The sequence below is a fragment of the Danio rerio genome, chromosome 16 (assembly GCF_052040795.2).
Source record: "Danio rerio strain M-AB ecotype USA chromosome 16, GRCz13ab, whole genome shotgun sequence".
Classification (NCBI taxonomy): Eukaryota; Metazoa; Chordata; class Actinopteri; order Cypriniformes; family Danionidae; genus Danio; species Danio rerio.
This window is the reverse complement of record NC_141036.1, coordinates 55,129,858-55,148,912: the sequence shown is the minus strand read 5'-3', so window position 1 is coordinate 55,148,912 and position 19,055 is coordinate 55,129,858. Positions and strand designations below refer to the sequence as shown.

Genomic DNA, 19,055 nt, shown 5'->3' with positions numbered 1-19,055 from the left:
TATCACAGAGGAATGAGGATGGAAAACTACACCCCTGTGCTTTCATGTCACGTCGCCTGTCTAATGCTGAGCGCAACTACCACGTGGGGGACCGAGAGCTGCTTGCTGTTAAGTTGGCCTTGGAAGAATGGCGTCATTGGCTTGAGGGCGCTCGACATCCTTTCCAGGTACTTACAGACCATAAGAACCTAGAATATCTCCAGCAGGCCAAGCAACTGAACCCTCGGCAGGCTCGATGGTCTCTGTTTTTCAACAGATTTCAGTTCATCCTGACTTATAGACCCGGTTCCAAGAACCTTAAGCCTGATGCCTTGTCCCGAGCCTACTCTCCAGAGACACATGAAAAACCGGTTTCTTCTATTATTCCTAGTTCAAGGATTGTTGCCCCCCTCAGATGGGATCTGGAACAAGTGGTCCGTAAGGCTCAAACCAAAGAACCTGATCCAGGGAATGGACCGTTGGGGGCTCTATATGTCCCTCGAGCAGTGCGAGCTCAGGTCTTGCAGTGGGGTCATGAGTCTGTATTGACCTGCCACCCAGGTAGTTCCCGTACTTTAGAATTCCTCCGACGTCGCTTTTGGTGGCCTTCCATAAAGGAAGATGTTAAAGGTTATGTGGAGGCCTGCCAAGTATGTTGTCAGGGAAAATCATCACACCAGCGACCTCAGGGACTGCTCCATCCCTTACCTGTTCCCCACAGGCCTTGGTCACACCTTTCCCTGGATTTCATTACAGGACTTCCACTCTCCCAGGGCAACACGGTCATATTGGTTGTGGTGGACCGATTTTCCAAGGCTGCCCGGTTCATTCCTCTGCCCAAGTTGCCATCGGCTAAAGAGACTGCTGAGCTCATAATAAGCCATGTTTTCAGAGTCTTTGGCATTCCCCAAGACATTGTTTCTGACCGAGGTCCACAATTTCTGTCCAGATTCTGGGGGGCTTTTTGCAGACTCTTCGGAACCACTGCCAGCCTATCATCCGGGTTCCATCCTGAGTCTAATGGTCAGACAGAACGAGTTAACCAAGATTTGGAAACCACTCTACGGTGCATGGCAGCCAATAACCCCACCACTTGGTCATCTTACATAATGTGGGCTGAATATGCCCACAACACCCTCAAGTCCTCAGCCACCGGACTTTCCCCGTTTGAATGCCAATTTGGTTATACCCCTCCATTGTTTCCTGAGAAAGAGGTCCAGGTGGGAGTTCCCTCAGCCCAGCACTTTGTTCGACGCTGTCGACGAACCTGGAGGAGAGCTAGAAGCGCTCTCCTTCGAACCTCCCTGAGATACCAACATCAGGCTAATCGCCGTCGTCGAAGGCCTCCTACTTTCCGGGTTGGCCAGAGAGTCTGGTTGGCAACTAAGAACCTTCCACTCCGGGTTGAGTCGAGAAAATTGTCCCAGAGGTTCATCGGGCCATTTAGAATAGCCAGGAAAGTTAACCCTGTTTCTTATCGTTTGTATCTTCCTCGTTCACTTAGAATTAATCCCACATTTCATGTCTCTTTATTAAAACCTGTCTTGTCTTCTCCCTTTGCCCCCCCTCGCAGACCCCCTCCACCTCCCAGGATCATTGACGGCCAGCCAGCCTACACGGTCCACCGGATACTGGACTCCAGGAGGGTCCAGAACTCACTTCAGTATCTGGTTGACTGGGAGGGCTACGGGCCAGAGGAGCGCTCCTGGATTCCTGCCAAAGACATCCTGGACCCTAGTTTAATCCGGGAGTTTCATACCCAGAGGCCAGGGTGTACTGGTAGGAACGTCAGGAGCCGTTCCTAAAGGAGGGGGTCCTGTCACCATCCTGCAGTTTGTCTCCATTCCCCTAGAGGTCCCCGTGTTTCCCCTCTGTATTTGTTCTTCCTCATGTGTTCTTGTTTACTTAATTTAGATCACCTGTGACTTGTTCCAGCCAGTGTATTTAAGTTGTCACTTTGTCTGTGTTCCTCACTCGGTGTTTGAGTCATCTCTTGTGAACTTGCCTTGCGTTTCCCTTGATCTCCTGAGCTACGTCTAGTAAGAGTGTTTTATTTTCCTTGTTGCTGACTGCATTAATTATCTGTTTGTTTTCTCCCCTCGTGGAGTTTTCTTTACATGTTTATTATACTGTTAGAGTATTTTGTATACCTCATTCTGAGAAGAACCTAAGTTGTCTGTTTTGCTACCTCATTTTTGAGAAGAACCTAAGTTGATATTTTTTTTAATAAATCCTTGTTTTCTGGATTCCCTCTTGGAGTGTTTTCGTTTGGGTCCAACACAACTTCCTCTGTGGCTTAGTGGTATACACATCGGTTTCCACACCAGAGACCCGGGTTCAAGGCCCGGTCGTGACAGCCTATCCAAGTTTTAGGAACAACAAATAATAACTTGACTTCTATAGTTGGTTATTTGGCATCAGAAGTGGCTTATATGAAAGGCAAAGGCCTCTAGATTACACTTATTTTACCAAAATGAAGTATGATCATGCCTTGATTTTTTTTAATGATTTAACTAGGACAGTAAGGTATGAATTTGCTTAGACAAAAGTATTTTCTTTTAACAGAAATGTTATACAGTATAAAGTATAAAGTCATGCTGCAGTGGAAAAAGCTTAAAAATTGTGTCTGACTCCATCGTGAGCTTGGAGGACTGCATCCATACATCTCTGCATTGACTCAAGTCACTTATTAATAAAGTCATCTGGAATGACAAAGAAAGTGTTCCTGCAGGACTCCCAGAGTTCATCAAGACTCTTTGGATTCATCTTCAATGGCTGGCCAGTCCTGGAGCACCTTGGCCTTCTTTGCTTTCAGGAACATTGTTGTGGAGGCTGAAGTATGAGAAGGAGCGCTATCCTGCTGGAGAATTTGCCCTCTACTGTGGTTTGTAATGTAATGGGCAGCACAAATGTCTTGATACCTCAGGCTGTTGATGTTGCCATCCACTCTGCAGATCTCTAACACGCCCCCATACTGAATGTAACACCAAACCATGATTCTTCCTTCACCAAACTTGACTGATTTCTATGAGAATCTTGGCTGCATGTTGGTTCCAGTAGGTCTTCTGCAGTATTTGTGATGATTGGGATGCAGTTCTACAGATGAGTCATCAGAAAAATCCACCTTCTGCCACTTTTCCAAATTATCAACTAGATGTCAAGTTATTATTTGTTGCTCTTACAACTAGGATCGATGACAGTTGAAGTCAGAATTATTAGCCCTCTTTGAATATTTCCCAAATGATGTTTAACAGAGCAAGGAAATTCTCACTGTATGTCTGATAATATTTTTTCTTTTCAAGAAAGTCTTATTTGTTTTAATTCGGTTTGAATAAAAGCAGTTTTTATTTAATTTATTTTTTATTTTTAGGGACAAAACTATTAGCCACTTTAAGTTAAAAAAAAAAATTGGATAGTCTACAGAACAAACCATAGTTATACAATAACTTGCCTAACTACCCTAACCTGCCTAGTTAACCGAATTAACCTAGTTCAGCCTTTAAATCCCACTTTAACGCCTCATTCACACGGGGCGTCAGCTTGACTTTGAATGGTGTTGCCGAACTGCATTGTGGATCCATCGGCGCTGTGTCAGAGGCGTTGCTCAACTTTGCAAGCACCGGCAGAAGCATCAGCCAATCAGATCGCTGTATGCACCAGCTCAGACAGCAGCCGATTGCTGACTAATTTTATTGGCTGACGCTGCTATGGCGATCGCGCTAGCCCCAACTTCAGACACGCCCTCTGTCAAGCGTGTGAATGGGGCATACGCTGTAATAAAGTGTCTTGGAAAAATATCTAATCGTTAATTTACTGTCTAAGCGTTATTTACTGTCATCATGGCAAAGATAAAATAAATCAGTGATTAGACATGAGTTATTAAAACTAGTATGTTTAGAAATTTGTTGAAAAAAAATCGCAGAAATTAAACATATATTTGGGATAAAAACAGGGGGCCAATAATTTAATAATTCAGGAGGGCTAATTATTCTGACTTCAACTGAGTGTGTGTGTGTGTGTGTGTGTGTATATATATATATATATATATATATATATATATATATATATATATATATATATATATATATATATATATATATATATATACACAGTTGAAGTCAGAATTATTAGCCCCCTTTTGATTTTTTTTTCTTTTTTAAATATTTCCCAAATGATGTTTGACAGAGCAAGGAAATGTTCACAGTATGTCTGAAATAATTTTTTTCTTCTGGAAAAAGTATTATTTGTTTTATTTTGGCTAGAATAAAAGCAGTTTTGAATTTTTTAAAAACAATTCTTGGGATAAAATTATTATCCTCTTTGAACTATTTTTTTTCGATAGTCTACAGAACAAACCATCGTTATAGAATAACTTGCCTAATTACTCTAACCTGCCTAGTTCACCTTATTAACCTAGTTAAGCCTTTAAATGTCACTTTAAGCTGTATAGAAGTGTCTTGAAAAAATATCTAGTCAAATATTATTTACTGTCAGCATGGCAAAGATAAAATAAATCAGTGATTAGAAATAGGTTTTTAAAACTATAATGCTTAGAAATGTGCTAAAACAATCTTCCCTCCATTAAACAGAAATTGGGGAAAATATAAACAAACATTCTAATAATTCAGGGGCCTAATAATTCTGACTTCAGCTGTATATAATACCCAAAGTGGAAAGATTCTGATATAACATTTCTCAGAACTTTTTGATTATAATTTAAACTGATTATGGCACATTTATGATGCACCTTTTTGTTTTAATGCCAGTACATCTAATATCCGACAGCATAAAGACGATGGGATTTGCGTGTTGAGAAATCTTGGATGGTTTCAGGAAAGCGCAGCGGTGGCAGAAACACACACTCTGCTCTTAACACTCCTCCCGCTGTGCGCTTTGATTGACACTTCTGTCATCTGAATTCTTTAGCATGGCAAATGTTCTCAACCTAAACCCTGTTTTGTCTGCCATCATAATTTATTTAATCATATTTTACCATACCTTCCCCCCTCCATGCCACAAATACACATTTATATCCCTCTGCAGCATATCTGAAAGTAGACATTTTTGTGTGTGTGTGTGTCACATTTATCAAAGGAACGCCTGTCCTGCGCTGATGTGAATTAAGACCGATTATTGGTCAATAATTCAGAGCGTGCCGTTGATGAACTGGACCCACCAGACCACCTGATGCTGGAGTGAAGATGCTGCGTGTAAATAAATAATAGCATTCTTTTCGGTTGTGCTTTAATAGCATAAAATATTTAGATATTTGGATGATTGAATTTGCTGCTGAATTACAGGTTGCCGGAGATGCGGTGAGGGGAAAAACGCTGCTCGATGTGTGGAAATGGGAATCTGGCCAGAGCAGGAGCATCACACACACACACACTCCAGCCCCAGGTGACGTCTGCTGGAACACACACAGAGACTCACAGGCCACGCATGGATTGGAACACGTCCTAAACACTTTGCAGTATGTGCTTCATTTTTATAATAATATCATTGGTAAAACATGAAATGCTATGCTGCTCTGTCCTTAGAGTATGTGCAATAGTAATCATTTAGGAACATGTTTACTATCTAGTTGCTTAAACCTGATTTATACTTTCACCTGGCACCACGTCGCAGACCTCGGCTGACTGAATTGGACAAGACTTTTATACTAGCGTTCACCGTTGTGATATTCTTTAAAATGACAGGGGGCGGTCAAAAAAAAGCCACCGTAAAATCAGACTGATAAACAGAGAAGTATAAAGTTACTACCTCATATCATATCAATATTCTTGAAGATTTTTAAACGTATAATTTTTGTTGTTTTTATCATTTATTTTAATGATTATAAAGATTTTTATTACCATTCAAGTTTTTTTTTAAATCCAACTCTGAAGCAGTACTTGCTTTTGTTCATCTCGGACAGTTCTACCAATTAAAGTTTATCATCTTCTGCCGCTTTTCCGGGGCAGGGTCGCGGGGGCAGCAGTCTTAGGGGAGAACCCCAGACTTCCCCATCCCCAGACACTTCCTCCAGCTCCTCCGGGGGGATCCCGAGGCGTTCCCAGGCCAGCCGAGAGACATAGTCCCTCTATAACTTTAATATATTAATTGAAGTTTATTAAAATATTAAAGACAAGAGAACATGGGTTGCTTTTTAAATATATATGTTTTTTTATTATGGAAAGAATAAAAGCAACAAAAAAAAGTACTAAAAACACAAATAGGTTGGTAATACTTTATAATAACTACACACTGTGAATCATTTATTAAGCATTAGCATCTAGTGAATTCATTATCTGTTAAGCATTAACTCTACATTAATAAGCGTTAGTAAGCAGTTTATAACTGCATCTACAAATGCTCTATTCTTGACTTATAAGCACATTTACAATGTGCTTAATGGCTGTACTTTCATACTTTGTTAATGATTTATTGTTCATTACTAAATTAAGTATTACAACAAATATATATATTTTTGTAATTTTCCTCAAAATAAATATACTTTTGACAATGTTAAACTTTTCATTAAAAAGAGAAACATGTTGAGAAAAAGTGTAAACAACTAGACACATTAAGAAATGTGATTAAGAAATAACTGCATTTGATTTTTTTTTCCTATTCTTTTGGCCACACCGGGCTATTACAAAACATATCTTAGTGTTTATCACTGTATAAGTCTAAAATTTTGTTCATGATATTCGTAAAAGGGTCTTAAAAAGTCTTAAATTTGACTTTATAAAACTGAAGAAACCATGTAATGGAGCTGAAATTTAAAATGAAAATGCTGTTTAATACTTTTAGCAAAAATAATGGACAGCAGATGTTTGCAGTGAACATTAAAAAAGTCATGGTCAGATATATTTAAAATAAACAAGATTAACCTGTTAGCCAGCACTCATTTTTGGGGATTTACACCTACCTAACTTTAAATGGTAACAGTAAATCTAGCCAGTAAATCTAGCAAATGTTATGTTACTTTTCACCCTGCTTAAGAAGATTACAAAAGATTTCTCACTGATTTCACTAGTTGACTAGATGTTTTTTTACTAGTTATTTAGTAAAAATATGCTTTTTGGACTTAAATGCTGCTGCCATAGGCCTAGTATATTTCAATTTAATTGGTTTAGTCTTTTATTTTTTTGAAGGCACTTTACTGCATTTTGAATATTAAAGTTAAGATTAATATATATATATATATATATATATATATATATATATATATATATATATATATATATATATATAGAATTTGTTGATGTAAAAATATACCTCGTTCTCATATTATAGACTTTTCATTAATTCACTTTCTTTCGGCTTAGTCCCTTTATTTAATAAGGGTCACCACAGCCGAATGAACCGCTAACTTATCCAGCAAATGTTGTACGCCCTTCCTGCAGCAACCCAGTACTGGGAAACATCCATACACTCCCATTCACACACACACACACACTCATATACTTAGGCAATTTAGTTTGTTCAATTCTCCTACAGCGCATGTGTTGGACTGTGTGGAAAACGGAGCATCCAGAGGAAACCCACAACAACACAGGGAGAACATGCAAACTCCACACAGAAATACCAATTGACCCAGCCGGGGCACAAACTACAGTAGCAACCTTGCTGTAAGTCAACAGTGCTAAGGACTGAGCCACCGTGTTGCCTCATGGATTGTTTGTTCTTGTTTTGTTTGTTGTCACATGACCTCATAATGTAAGTTTTTTTAATTTCAGAGTGGCATCCAGTTAACTTAGCAATAAAAAAACTCCACCATCAAACATGAAAAATGTACCTCAAATATAGTAAAAATAGGATGGTATTTTATTCTGGACAGCCATGATGTAGTATCCTGCAAATAATTTAGTAAAAAGGACATTTCGTGTAGCATTTCAAATACAGTTGAAGTCAGAAGTATTAGCCCCCCTTTGAATTTTATTTTATTTCTTAAATATTTCCCAAATGATGTTTAACAGAGCAAAGGAATTTTCACAGTGTGTCTGATAATATTTTTTCTTCTGGAGAAAATCTGATTTGTTTTATTTCGGCTAGAATAAAAGCAGTTTTTTTATTTTTTTAAACCCTTTTAATGATAACATTATTAGCCTCTTTAAGCTATATTTTTTCAATAGTCCTCAGAACAAACCATCGTAATACAATAACTTATCTAATTTCTCTAGCCTGCCTAGTAAACCTAATTAACCTAGTTAAGCCTTTAAATGTCACTTTAAGCTGAATACTAGTATCTCGAAAAATATCTAATAAAATATTATTTATAGTCATCATGGCAAAGATAAAATAAATCAGTTATTAGAAATGAGTTATTAAAATTATTATGATTAGAAATGTTGAAGAAATATTCTCCTGTTTAACAGAAATTGGGGGTAAAATCAACGAGGGGGGTAATAATTCTGCAATTAAGACATACATGCATGCAGTACATGTATTTTTTTTTTAATTACTATTTATTTTTCTAAACTTGGATCAAGTTTAGCTACAAAAAATAAATGTATGTATTTATTAACATATATGTATTTATTAACATGAATTAAAAATAATTGTATATTTATTTTTTCTCCAAAGCCACAATATCTGAAAAAAAAAAAAAGTCTGTTTAGACTGAGATGACTTGTCATGAACCGAGCAGCCATTTCAATAAATAAGTCTAATGTTTTGCTCTAAAGGTTTATTATTTTTGGAGGCACTCTGGATACATTGATATTTCTATCCAAAATAATTATACCGTAAACATTCTGGCACCCATTGGCTTATTACAGAAATGGTAACTACAATGAGAAATGGAGCAATTAGAGAGGTTCACATGCATTATTTAGTCCTCATTAGCTTCCTGTGACACGGCCGGCTACGGACCAATGAAAAGTGTTGGCTGCGCGCGGGCAATTAGTAAAATTAGTGGTGCAGGATTTGGCGTTAGTTCAGGCCACATGGCCTGCGAGATACCAGCCTGGTGTCAGTCCAGTAATTTATAACTTTGCATGGGAAATAATAGGTTTGAAAAAATCACAGACAGGCCACACCGACGCAGAGATAGCACATCGGGAAAGCTCCGCCGGACGGCCAGGTTGTCCGAGGACGTCGTCCAAGAGGCAGGCCTCACGCTCGCCCGGCAATGATGAGGTGTAGAGACTCCAATGTGTCCGTAATTAGCAAGCCGGGATGTGTTTGTTTTCATCTCTGCATGTTTGCGCTGATAAAGTTTGACTTGCCAAAAGCGCCGGTCCCATGTTGGAGGCGGCTCAAGCTGTTTTTGCCGGCATCCTTCAAGAACCGCTCCGCCATTGGTCAGCACCTGTTTGAAAGAGATCCGCGCGGCAATTTGCACACGAAACACAGGCTCGCAATGTGCCACCAAGATAATACGATGCTGGAAACAATTAACATGTAGCGAAAATGGATTTGTTTACTCGGCTCCATTTTTTTTCCCCTTTTTTTTCCAAAGGGCGGATAAATATGGCTTTCCCCTCTTTGACTTCAAAACACCCACATGTTGGCGTGTATCTCCCGCTGTAGCCCCACTTAACTTATAGTTTAGCAGCTATACAAAGTATTTGTAATTCAGATTATGACAAGGCTTGACGAGTTCTCATCGGCGTGTTTGTGCAGAGCTGTAGGAGGACATGCGAGCAGCCTCTTATTAATATGAGAGAGAATACAGGAGTATAAACAAAGTAAGCAGGTGCTCGGAGCTTTAGAAAAAAAAAAGCACAAGTTAACGTGTTCCAGAATAGCGGGCCGTAATTATACTTTCTGCTTTTGTGGGGGGAGAAAAAAAGCGAGGTGTTTTGCATGTTAATCGTGCCAGGTAAGTTGGTTGATTTCCTGTTCTAATACTTAAGTTTGACATTAATAATTCATATCGCTGCCAGTTTTCCATTTTTCGCACACCTGTGTTATTGTTGGGTGTAATGACGAGGGTTCCTTTCGGCGGTGTCATCGCAGGTGAGAGCGCCACACTTGATTATGTAAAACAACTTGTCAGCCTTTTTATTTTTATGTAATGTTTAGTGTCAAAAATGTTGTGATTAATTACTCCCTAACCTGAGCGCAGAAAGGGGACTCAATCAAATAGCATTCAAACGCATTCTGACGACCCGCGATCACATGCGGACTGTGCTTTTATGAATAATACACTTCAGAATCGGAGACCGCGCACACACACACACCCAAATGCTTGTTTCTCATTTAATACCAGATATAGATTTTTAGATGTTTTTTTCTGGAGTCAAACTAACTCACAAATGACAGAATCAAGTAGAATTAAAACATGTTCCAGTCATCATCTTGATTAGATTTGGACTGTATTTTTATGAATATTTAATGTATTGGAGGTTTTTTTTTTTTTTGGTCCCACTTTATATTAAGTGGCCTTAACAAATATGTACTTACATAGGAATTAATTAGTTTGTTACAATGTACTTATTGTGTAAATACATGTATTAACTGTGTACTTATGCTTGATTAAATACCTGTATGTAGTTACATCTGTATTTAACTTTTGTAATTACATTTGTAAATACACTGTTGACCATCCCTTACACCTTAACCCACCCTTAAACCTACCCATACCACCAAACCTGTCCATAACCCAACCCCTATCCCAACTCAAAAGCACCACAAGTGTTCTTAAATACATTATAAACACAGTAAGTACATTGTATTTATTTATTGATGTAAGTTCATAGTAGTTAAGGACACTTAATATAAAGTGGGACCTTTTTTTTTTTTTTTTAAGTAGAATTCAGAAATTATGACTCTGGTTGTTTCCAATTTTAAAAATAGTTTGGAATTTGAAATGTTATTTTTTGCAGTGGAATTCTGAGGTCGTCATGACCCTAGAAGACTCCAATTCTAATGTTCTATTGGAGTGTAATCAAATGGCCTTAGGCTTAGTAAGTTCAAAAGAAAAATGTTGTAGTAAAATTTTGAAATGTTTGTTTTATAAAATAAAATGTAGAGGTCATGACCCTTTTTAAAGTACAATTCAGCGAGCATGAGTCTAGTGAACTCAAATCAAAATGTTATTTTAGATTCTGAGGTCATGACACTTGAAGATTCCGATTCAAACTCAAAAGTTTGAAAAGTTTGAAAAACTCAAAAATGATGACCACTATCTCATCCATGAATCGAGATGATCAGATTTTTTGAGGCTCTATCAATCATCTGAATGATGGAATGACATATGATAATCTGTGCAATATAATATAACATTTGCTTATTTTATTAATGACATATAATCTAATAATAATAAATGCATTCGAAAGACCCATGCATTTGAGAGAATTGAGACCACTTATAAAATATTATATTTTTAAACCCCACAATATTTTCATTTTTGAGTTTGAATCGGAATCTTCAAGTGTCATGATCTCAGAATCTAAAATAAAATTTTGATTTGAGTTCACTAGACTCATGCTCACTGAATTGTACTTTAAAAAGGGTCATGACCTCTACATTTTATTTTCTAAAACAAACATTTCAACATTTTACTACAACATTTTTCTTTTGAACTTACTAAGCCTAAGGCCATTTGATTACACTCCAATAGAACATTAGAATTGGAGTCTTCTAGGGTCATGACGACCTCAGAATTCCACAGCAAAAATTAACATTTAAAATTCCAAACGATTTTTAAAATTGGAATCAACCAGAGACATAATTTCTGAATTCTACTTAAAAAAAAAAATACCTCCAATACATTTTACTCTGAATTGTTCAGGGTAATGTCCGGATTCCCTGATCAAAACAAACAAACAAACTGAAAAGAGTAATAATTTTAAAAATAAGAGTAAAGGCTCGTACACACGGGGCCGCTTTCCATTTTTGTTTATCACCAGCGTTTATCGAGATGTTTTTTCCGGATTCAAACCGAAGTTATTTTCACTGGCGTCGAGCACAAGAATATGCAAAATCACTTCTTGACGTTAGATGGCGCTACGCAGCTTTAAGCTTCTGACATCCGCTTGTAACACAGAAAAAAAAGAGAAAAGGCTTGTTGTTAAAATTACTGGCAATTTCAACAAGCATGGATGGTTCAGGTAGCAGCTCCAGCTGTAGCGATAAAGAAGTGATTATTGTTCACCAGTGCAACAAGCAGCTCCACGTTCATATCGCCTCTGGGAATCTTCTTCAATGTGCGCTCGCATTAGCCCCTTTCACACATACAGACCTTTCCGGAAAATTACCGGCAATTTTCCGGAAAGGTTGTATGTGTGAACAGGCCCTTTTTGAAAATACCGGTAAATTCGTTCTGGCTATTTTCCGGAAAGAGAAGTTGTAACATTACCGGTAATTTGCCGGAATGCTGCGCTGTGTGAATGCAGAAGGAAGATTGCCGTAATAAGCGCGTCCACGTCTAGAACGGGCTGACGTGAGACACCTGCTTTAGCCAATCACAACAGTCAGACGCATTCACGTCCGCGCGGTTTATGAGAATAAAAGCCTTTGAATATTTTTTCCAGACACCTTTAGCTGCTAGATGTTAGTCAGATAATGTTTCTATGTTCCTTCTTAATGCTGTGTAAATAATTATCGATAAAATGTTTATGATAATCCGTTGTTTGTTTACCTTCAAGCTTTGCGTGTGCCCGTGAGCGCCCATAGCGCCAGCACACACACATATCAAAGTGTTTCCCTATGTTTTCATTAGAGTTGTACTCAATACTGATCCATCCGAAGAGTTTGTAATGTAGTCAAATGTTAACAAACACAAGCGCAGCCGTTTAGAGGTCATTTCTGGTTAATGATGTCAGAATTTACCGGCATTTTGCGATGGATGTGTGAATGCTCTTTTCCGGAAAAATTCCGTAACGTCCTCGTCTGTGTGAACAGCGTTTTTTTGAATATACCGGTAAAGTAGTTCCGGAAATTTTCCGGATATTTACCGGTATCACTGTGTGAAAGGGGCTATGGACAGTTTTGCGGTCGAGCGCCTCCTAGTGATGTTTACTGTAACTTCAGCAGCTTCGTGCACGTGATCACACAAAAAAAAAAAAAAAACAAAAAAACGAGCATGAGGTGTTTCTTAAAAAAATTATGTTTTTACGCCTGGAGTTTTGCGCGTTGGTGTGTACAATCACATTGGCGCCTTTTATTTAGTAAAACGTCGACGGAAAACGCGAGCAAAAACCTTCCCGGTGTGCATGGGCCTTTAGAGTCCTGACCTCCAAATCTCAATTCAAAAAGAAATATTTCAAACTCTAATAAAACATTTGAATTGAAATCTATGAAAGTCATCATCTCAGAATTAAACTTTACACATGCAAGAAAAAAACATTTTTAAATTCCAATAGACCTTTTTCACATTTCCGGGTTTCTCAGTAGTGGAATTTATCAATAAAACAAATAATTTTTTTTTAGGAATCCTATTTGCTGAAATAATAAAAGAAAACTCCTCTATGTTGTTATCAAGACTTTCAGAAAAGGGGAAAAAAATTGTGTGAGACTGATGACAGCAGTCAAAGGAAAGAATAACATCAAATTTACTTTCAGCCCCATACACACAGCATTACACAAACATCTCATAAGCGGTAAATCATTTTTTGTAATTTGAAGCAAAGATGATATAACACATACATAAAAAACAGATTCGACGATTTAAGATTTTGGTGACGCGTCATAACAGTCTTGTGAAAAGGATCCATAGAACATTTGAATTGGAATCTTTTAGGGTTATGATGACATCAGGATTCCACTTCAAAAATAAACATAAACAAATTCCAGTAGAACATTTGAATTGGAGTCATAATCTCCAAATTCTACTTTAGAGAAAAAAAAAATGATTTTCACTGTATATTTTACTGCTAAGCATATAGAATATTTCGATATAAAATACTCTGAATTCCCTGATTTCGAAAAATAATAATCAAATTTTCGTAAAGGACAATTTTATTAATATTCTAGAGTCATGACCTCCAAATCTCACCTTAAAAAGAAACATTTCAAACTCTTATAGAGCATTTGAACTGGCATCTATGGGAGTCATGATCTCATAATTGCACTTTATACATACACACACAAAATATAAATTCCAATAGAACATTTTAATTGGAATCAATTAGTCATAACCTCAGAATTCAAAATAATTCCAATAGTCCATTTTACTCTGAATCTTTTAGGGTAAAGTTCTCTGGAATCCCTGAAAAAAAATTTAAAAATGTAATTAAAAATGTCAATAAAACAATTAAAAGTACTGGAGTCTCATAAAGAAACATTTCACATTCTAGTAGAACATTTTAATTGGAATCTATGATAGTCATGTTCTCAGAATTCCACTTTACACACCGCACACACAGACACACACACACACGCACGCACACGCACACACACACACACGCAGGCACAAACACGCACTATAAAATTCCAATAGAACATTTAAATTGGAATCTTCCAGAATCATGACTAGACCCAGACAGAATCTGCAGACGTTTTTTGCTATTTCTAACCAGCAGAACTTTGTACAAACAAATTGCAGATTTATGCAGAATTATTCTGAGAGCATCGTAACTAAAAACTTATATAAAATAAAATGTAGTACCTTTTTAGTACATTTTACTTTGAATCTTTCCTCTGGATTACCTGATAATATATATATATATATATATATATATATATATATATATATATATATATATATATATATATATATATATATATATATATATATATATATATATATATATATAAATGTAAATAAAACAGCTTTAATGAAAAGTACTGGAGTTTCATAAAGAGTAGTCATGATCTCAGAATTCATATTTATACACACACACACTGTAAAAAATAAAAAAGTTGAGTTAACTTTAAATTTTAAAGCAACCGGCAGCAAATAAATTTTGAGTTTATTATGCTTCAGTGGTTGCAGAAGTTGTGCTAAATATTTTTTTTAAGTTGACTGAAAAGGCATACTTTATGGAATAATTTGGCTCAACTTCAACTTGTATTTAATATTTTTACAATGGTAACCACACACTGTTAGACATTTCTGTAAATTACACAGTTATTTACTGTATTTCACCCAGTATAATACTGCAAATTCCTTTTACAGTTAATAACTGTATTTACCGTTGCATTATGGGAATTCAGTGTGACGTCGAACAACATATACAGCGATGTACTGTATTTGTAAAAATTTGTGTATTATACTGTATTTTCCACAACTGCTTCGACGCCACCTTGCGGCAATTCGACTACTCTGCACCACATTTTGCCTGAGGAACCTGGAGCAATTCTGCAGGATTTATTAGCGTGCCTGACGAACATGCTGGATTTAACAAACTTTACTCTGGTAAGCTGAGGCAGTGTTTCATTTTACAGAATGTTTTGTGGACGAGAATAGATCAAAGTAATGTATAAAGTTGGCTAATATTATTTTCTCTGGCTTGGAGTTATTTTGCTGATTTGAGAAATATATCATTATATAAGATTTTTTTCCTTCATTTAGTTTATTACATTAACACTACTATTACTTTAAATAAGACTGTTTATGTCTATTAGCTAGTGTTCTCGTCATATCTTTTTATTTATTTACATAGGAACCGGTGTTGCAGCGGGTTTTGGTTTAGGAGGGAACCAGAGGTATGCAAACAGTTTTGGAGGACACTTAGCACGAGACAACGGTCCGGCAGAGAGTGTTTTCCCCCAGAAGAATATGAATGAAAGACCAACAAATAATCCAGGTAAAAGCGCGTCTGTCTGTGCTGACAACACTCGACATTGATTTGAGCACCTCTATAACTTGGTTAGCATTTGTTTGCCTGGCGACATTGAATGAAGCGATCCTAAAATGGTAACGTTAGCTAAACTGGGCTAAGTTTACACCGAGTTGGACTCAAACTCATTTTAACGTGCAACGTTTAACTTATATTGATTTATACTATATATATTAGCTGTTGTGAACTTATTTTTCTCTGGTTTAGAGTAACTTATATCGTTAGTTTGAGAAAATAACATCGCGAAGTAACCTATAATAACATTAACGTAAATCTACGTTATACAATATGCATAGAGGTAAAGTTGGTTTTATATTCGCACATTCGTTCATTTAGAAGACTCTATACTGTTTACCATGTTACTTTAAATATTCGATCAGAATTAGCATGCCAGTATGACTTGAAATCAACATTAACATTGTTTATTTGACCTTGAGCATGTTGTACTTTGATAGTCATTGGCTGCTATTATTATTTCGCTATTTAGAGTTTGCAAATAATATTTTATGAAATTATATTATTAAGGGGGAAGTCTGAATCTGCTAATATAAAACCAACTTTACCTCTATACATTATGCTAATAACCACCTTTTGGCTATTTATTGTTTGCTAATTTTTTTTTTTTTTTTTATCACAACTCTTGACATTTGGTTTAACATAATTGTTACCATTATATTTTTTTCTGTTTAGATATGGCACTGACACAGCAGCAGGTTTTGGCTGAAGAAGAAAACAGCATTTCGGAGGAACATCTTGATCAGCATAGCCTTATGCTTAAAAATAAGCAAGACCAGTAAGCAACCAAGGTAAACTAATAAAAAAAAAGTTGTGTGGAGGTTGTGGATTGTATCAAGGTATTCTTATCTGTATTTTTGGCTTTTTTATGGTTTCAATATAGAATACTGGGAGCTTGCCTGTGCAAACTGGACCTCATACAACAGTAAGTACTGTACATCTATTTGTTTCTCAATATAGTAATGTTACTTTTAATACAAAATGTGTCACATGTTTAGTTACTAGCTAAATAAAAGATTTGTTTCCCTTTTTAATAAACCATTTAGTAGGTTTTTTTTCATCTTTGTTTATAATATTTTTGAGCAGATTGAGGTCTGTCATGGGTCAGACATTTCGTTATATAATAATTATTATTGGGATACATGCATTTGTCTATGTATTAAAAGTCTTTTTTCCCATTTCATGTTGCCTAATTTTTTTTTGTATAAATAATTCCAGAGGATGAAACAAAATGCACAGCAACAACCAGAGTGAGCCAGAAGAAGGCAGGAGAAGTAATGAAGAGAATGACAACCATGAACAACAGTGTGTTATCCTTCTTTCACCAGCTAACTGAGAACTTGGATTGGGTAAGACACTCTCAATAGTTGTATCAGTATTCAGTCTGTTTTAGTTTATTAGGAATACATAAAACAAATTGTCTAATCTGTCCTGCAGTTAATCAACCCATCACAAATGCTACAATGTTTTTGTAAAACCTTGTTGGGGGAAAAAATTAACAGGACATTCTGGTTAGTTATCTTTTAAACATGGTTTTAAGCAGGTTTTGAGCAGGAGCCAGTTGCTCAGTACCAGCTGAAAACTAGCCCAACCCAGCTGCCATGCTTCAAAATAATTAACCAGTATATGATTTATTTTTTTTAAACAAGCTTCTTCTATGCTCATGTTAGTCTGTCTCTCCTTATCCAGAGTTCTTCATAATCCTGGACTGGGCCAAATCCTGACCAGATGCTGTGGTGGTCATGGAGGAGTGATTCCTGAAAGACACATGTGATCAATGAGTTTCCGCATTGATCCAATGGGCCAGCCTGACCACCCGCTGGTGACCTTTCCGGTGCCTAGACTGCGGCCTTGCACAAGTTTGGCTAGAGGAGAACTGGTCTTGCCAAACTGAGCCTGGTTTCACTCAAGGGCTTTTATTCTACACTTTCGTCAGTTAGTGAAGTTTGTTCCATGCCACTGTCGCCACTCGTTCACTTGGCTTCGATTGGTGGATCGGTGGATTTGCTCTTCAGTATTTGGACTTTCAGCAGTAACATTTACTGCTTCAATTCTAAAAACTGGACTGAAGCAGCTTCAATTTACAAGAACTTCTATGTTAAGCTGCTTTGACATCATTGATCTACAGTGTAAAAGTGCAATAGACCTAAAGATGAATTGCATTTGAACATGTGAATTCAGACCTTGTTGAGCATTTGACACCAGAATTTGTAATATTTTAAAGTTGGGTTGTTTCTGAGTCGGCTAATAGTTACAAATATTTATTTTTCCAAAAATATGCAATTCAGACGTTTAAATTATTAATGTACATGTATGTTCTAGTGCTTTGTGTAATTTATTTATTTTTAATCTGTTGATTTTATTGCTTAATGTAATTTTCACACATTTTCCTTAAATGCTTTAAGCATTATTAATGTTTTAAAGAATGGAATATTTTGTAATTGTGTCTGGTTTAATGTCAGTAGTACTTAGTACAATTGGGTTTTTTATTCTCTCAACAATATGCAGGTCAGACACTTAAATTAGTTTTGTACATGTATGTTCATGTGCTTTGTCGTTTTCAATGTTTTTTTTTTCTTAAAATAAAATATTTTGAATGATTGAGATGTAATGTTTTTACACATTTTTCTTAAATGTTTTAAGCATCTCCAATGTTTTAAATAAAGTGTTTATTTTGTTAATATTTTGTAATTGTGTTTTTTTATGTCAATAGTATTAAAATAATATTAATAAAATTATATTATAAAATATTTAAGACAAAATTAAAAGGTTTACAGTAGCTAACTGTTTACTTAGGTTTTTACAGTAGTTAACCATTTTCAGACACTACGGTAACATGCTGTAAATGGATTTACGGTTGTATACTGTAAATCTCAAATACAGTAACTTACTGGCAACAGTGTTGCCAGTAAGTTACTGTAAAAACCCTTTGAAATGTCTAACAGTGCACAAATAAAGAAATCAAGTCTCCTCAACATTTTTTTTTTCTTTCATTAAACAAACAGTTATAAGGATGCAGTTAAATCATTTTTATAAGTAAATTCAACTCTGAGGTGAAAAATATGTCCACCTAACATACACTGTTAGACATTTCAAAGGGTTTTTACAGTAACTTACTGGCAACACTGTTGCCAGTAAGTTACTGTATTTTAGATTTACAGTATACAACTGTAAATCTGTTTACAGTATGTTACCGTAGTGTCTGAAAATGGTTAACTACTGTAAAAACCTAAGTTAACAGTTAGCTACTGTAAACCTTTTAATTTTGTCCTAAATATTTTATAATATAATTTTATTAATATTATTTTAATACTATAGACCTAAAAAAGACACAATTACAAAATA

General features: G+C 36.1%; 1 long non-coding RNA gene across 1 annotated transcript; it reads left to right on the top strand.

Annotated features, from left to right (window-relative positions):
* Window positions 1–15,581: 15,581 nt before the first annotated feature.
* Window positions 15,582–18,314, top strand: LOC147840443 (uncharacterized). Its single transcript, XR_015510728.1, has 5 exons — window positions 15,582–15,662; window positions 16,386–16,501; window positions 16,594–16,635; window positions 16,929–17,059; window positions 17,400–18,314. It is a non-coding gene; the product is annotated as an uncharacterized LOC147840443 (long non-coding RNA).
* Window positions 18,315–19,055: the final 741 nt, after the last annotated feature.